The 4,947-nt window shown below is 39.9% G+C and overlaps 1 pseudogene; it reads right to left on the reverse strand.

The window, feature by feature from the left end:
• Positions 1-4,363: 4,363 nt before the first annotated feature.
• Positions 4,364-4,540, reverse strand: LOC124025144 (annotated as a pseudogene).
• Positions 4,541-4,947: the final 407 nt, after the last annotated feature.

Below are 4,947 nucleotides of genomic sequence, written 5' to 3' on the forward strand. Positions count from 1 at the left end.
TCTATTGCCAATATAAAAAATAAATATATTTCACTTCTATTAAACCAGGTAGGCCAGTTGAGAACAAGTTCTCATTTGCAACTGTGTCCTGGCCAAGATAAAGAATAGCAATTTGACACAACAACAGAGTTACACATGGAATAAACAAAACAGTCAATAGAAAAAGTATATATACAGTGAGTGCAATGAGGTAAGATAAGGGAGGTACGGCAATAAATGGGCCATGGTGGCAAAGCAATTACAATATAGCGATTAAACACTGGAATGGTGGATGTGCAGAAGATTAATGTGCAATTAGAGATGATAAATAAATACAGTATGGGGATGAGGTAGGTAGCTGTTTACAGATGGGCTATGATCAGGTGCAGTGATCTGTGAGCTGCTCTGATGGCAATGTTTGTCTATGGAGATTGCATGGTTGTGTGCTCGATTTTATCAGCCATGGATGTGGCTAAAATAGCCGAATCCACTAATTTGACAGGGTGTCCACATACACTACATATACAAACGACTGTTATAGTTCCAACATTTAGACACAGGACATTAGTAATATGTATTTATTCATAGACTCAACATTGTTGGGGGTGAGTTCAACAGCCGGCTGCTGTCAGTGTTTGTTATGATGGTTAAGGTTAGCTGTGGTCTCAGCTGTAGTGAGGAATACTGCTGAACAGCTAAAGGCTTCTGCATGCTTCCCATCCCAAACAGTTGGGGTTAGTTAGTGCATATCTTCAGAAACGTGTTTGTTTGGTCTTCGGTCAGGTGTCTTCCCCGGATGTTTGGGGCAGCAGGGTAGCCTAGCGGTTAGAGCGTTGGACTAGTAACCGGAAGGTTGCAAGTTCAAACCCCCGAACTGACAAGGTAAAAATCTGTCGTTCTGCCCCTGAACAGGCAGTTAACCCACTGTTCCTAGGCAATCATTGAAAATAAGAATTTGTTCTTAACCGACTTGCCTAGTTAAATAAAGGTAAAAATAAAAAACAAAAACTTACTCGTTTTCCATGCACATTTTCAAACTTCATAAATACTGCACCATACAGCTTACGTAGATTTAAAATTGTAAAAATAAAAATAAGGAAAAAAACATGCCATCTTCAATTATTTCTGACTAGTTTCGGGAAGTGTATACTGGCTATGGCTTCTCAAGTTGGACAAACACTACTATTGCCGCTTAGTATGCGAACACGCTGTTGGTTCACCTAGCTGAAGCATGCAGAAGCCTTGACTGACAGCCCTTGTGCACTAACTGGTAAACTATAGTGAGCAACAACAGGAGAGGTGAAAGTATTCTGTCTACCTGCCAAGGCCTCTGTTGTGTCCTGGAATTTCTCAGTGCTTCAACTTCACTCTGGAAGGAGAAATGGTGGCGACATGTTATTTGTCAACTCCAGAAACATGTTCCTTATGCTGATAATGTGTAATACTACTGTTCATTGACAACGTATTCCCCTCGAATCTAAACACTCCTCTCTCCAGACATGGGGCCATAACTCACACTTGGTTGGCCTTCTCCGGAGTTCCGAACTCCTCCCATAAACTGTCCACCTCTTGGAGCTTTGACTCATCGAGGACCTGAAACAAAAAAGGTTTAAAGTTCTATCAAGTACACGGACATACCATACATTAATTACATTAAAGCAACTCGGTTTACATGTGTTGTCATTAAAACCCGTCAGTAATGTGTGACAAGAAAGCCAGCACGCGGTCCCTCCAAAGTACCACGCACCAGTTATGGAAGAGAAGCCTATTTGAAATGTTGGGTAAACATTGGCAACAAATAAATGATTTAACTTCGAAACTAGAACGGGTTCAAATAGTTGCATAATTACTAAAGCCAAGTCCAAGGTAGCAGAGTATCTGTATATCCAGCAGATCTAGGTAACTAAAGCCAAGTCCAAGGTAGCAGAGTATCTGTATATCCAGCAGATCTAGGTAACTAAAGCCAAGTCCAAGGTAGCAGAGTATCTGTATATCCAGCAGATCTAGGTAACTAAAGCCAAGTCCAAGGTAGCAGAGTATCTGTATATCCAGCAGATCTAGGTAACTAAAGCCAAGTCCAAGGTAGCAGAGTATCTGTATATCCAGCAGATCTAGGTAACTAAAGCCAAGTCCAAGGTAGCAGAGTATCTGTATATCCAGCAGATCTAGGTAACTAAAGCCAAGTCCAAGGTAGCAGAGTATCTGTATATCCAGCAGATCTAGGTAACTAAAGCCAAGTCCAAGGTAGCAGAGTATCTGTATATCCAGCAGATCTAGGTAACTAAAGCCAAGTCCAAGGTAGCAGAGTATCTGTATATCCAGCAGATCTAGGTAACTAAAGCCAAGTCCAAGGTAGCAGAGTATCTGTATATCCAGCAGATCTAGGTAACTAAAGCCAAGTCCAAGGTAGCAGAGTATCTGTATATCCAGCAGATCTAGGTAACTTGCCACATACAACGTGGTTGCTTAACTGCAGCGTGTTGAATGAGAAGGCCTCGTTGCGGTAAAGGTTTGCATGCGAGAACTACCACGACGACCTAAATAGAGAAGCCATGTGTACTATAAACAATGTTAAACAGGTCTTGACATTTAAATACTTTGTATTTTAATACAATATCTAGCTACTCCAGGAAAACAACGTATTTAGCTAGCTACACCGCGAACCTGGTTCAATGATTGAAAATTGTCATGCACCCATCTAACATTATTAGAATGTAGAATATAACTTTAGCTAAATACTCACTTTAAATATTGCATAACCAGCAGCGGTTTCAAATAAAACAAGCATCTCTGACGCTTTTTCACCAAGTTTAAGCCCGAAACAAACTTATATCCAAGAAAGGCTTCGCTAGTCGCAGTTCCAACCGGAATGTGTTCCACGAGGTGATCTGTGTGCCTCACCCGGAAGTACGTCCTCTCTCTAACATCGCGAGAAGTGGCAGAGTGAACTATTTGGAGACAAACAAATCCGACGAGAACATTTTGGTCGCGAACCGCGTACACGTATTTTGCAGTTGTTATTGCGCTTATGTTCCTAGCGCCAACAGTGCATGTTCCTTCCATACAGTAAAACCTTGCAGTACAAAACGATACACACAAATCACCCCAAAGTAAGACAGGAATTAATCAAATCAAATAAAACGTATATATAAAAGTTTACTGTCACACACCAGTTAGTTGTTTTACAGGGTCAGCTATAGTAAGTAGTACGGAGACCCATTTTTGCGTACAGTTGTTATTTTGATGAATGTATTTGCAATTTTGACAGTACAATATATTTTTTATTAATGTTTTTATGTGTTTAAAAAACATTTTCGAAATGCATTTACTGTTTTGCAAAAGTTGTGTGTCTTGTGGACTCTGTTTTGAAAATCGACATTGTTCCAAAGAAATGCTTGTATGTGATTGAGAGAAACTAATACATACAGACAGTTGCTTGTGAGACATGTTGGATCCTGTATTTTACATTATAGCTATTACCATATATATGATTGAATATTATCTGCTGTTGGCTTGTGTGGATGTATGTATGTGGTATGCAACATAGCTGACTTGAAAGAAAATACAGAGAAGCATGAAGGCAGGAAGTGTTCAAATGAGCGGGGAGGGGGGCACATTCAGAGCGGGGTGTTGCCAGGTGCGAGATAACCGTATGGAGCATGAGAGCCTGGATGTTCTTCACAAGCAAGTTACATCTATCAACAGAAGCGCCAAGAGGCGGGGACCCGCCTGAGCGCCTGCAATAGGCTGAGCAAGTTTAAACCACGCCCAGTCTCTACTGTGATAGGCCAACAGACGGGTTGGAACTGTCTATCACAGTATAAAGAATACTGTTTACATATATCCTGTCAGTTCTCTGTTCTGCCCTGCGTGGTATTACAGTGAGCCCGTATATACGAAAGTTGCATTTGCCATGTATTACTTAGCTAATAAAAAATACATAGTATAAAATCGGTGACTCATTGTTATATTTATCCTGATACCAGATTTGAATTTACGCAACTCTAACAGACAGTCCATGTTACCAGTACATTACTTTAGCACATTTCATAGTTAATTCTGTATAGTCTTCTACTGTATATATTTCCAATCATAAAAAAAAAATTTTTACTACTACTTTACTTAGCTATGTGTGTATATTTTTGATCATGCACTGTTGAGGAAAGTTTGCAAGTAAGTATCCCGTGCACGTGACGAAAAATCTTTGATTGGAAGATGAACGCACCCCATTCCCAACAGCTATCGTAGTCAATAAAACGGTGACCGATTTGACCAGCACTATCGAGCCATCATTGATATTGAAATGAAGTTGCTCAATGTGAAAATACAATATAGACCAACGAAGCAACTCTGTTTCCTCTGTCTGATTTCTCTTTACAATGAAAGGGGGTGCACCGTTCCTGGAAGTACTGCAATACCAGGTCGATGCGTGGAGTGGACGGAGCAAGCCCCTATTCCATCTCCCTATTCCAAAAATCAATTTAATATATGGTCCCCAGATAGGGGACGTATCAGATATTAAACTGATAAGAACAGATTTTTTTTATTTTGGAAAAGTTGTATTTACACATTTCCTTTAAAAACAGCTCATACATTTTTTACATCATTTATACACATAAAAACGGCAATAAAGGCATAAAACACAGCATTTGAAAGTTACATTTAAATTTGTTAAAAAGTACATGTTGTTAAAACCAATGAAAACAACCATGAATAAAAGTACTTTCCTTGTAAAAACATCAAATCTGTAAAAGCCATTTAAAATGTGTACTAATGATCTAACAAGGGTCAAACATTTTTAAGACATGAAAAACATGTTAAAAAGTCACTTTGTTAAAAGGCTGTCTTCGGTCCCTTGTACAGGAACGGGGTAGGTCCTTATCAAACTCGCCTCATCCTGCTCCTCTGAATAAAGTACCATCCCTTCCGTCGGGGCCCAGAGGAGATCCCTCCCCTAGGCGCATCGCC

Source organism: Oncorhynchus gorbuscha, unplaced genomic scaffold, assembly GCF_021184085.1.
Source record: "Oncorhynchus gorbuscha isolate QuinsamMale2020 ecotype Even-year unplaced genomic scaffold, OgorEven_v1.0 Un_scaffold_2199, whole genome shotgun sequence".
Classification (NCBI taxonomy): Eukaryota; Metazoa; Chordata; class Actinopteri; order Salmoniformes; family Salmonidae; genus Oncorhynchus; species Oncorhynchus gorbuscha.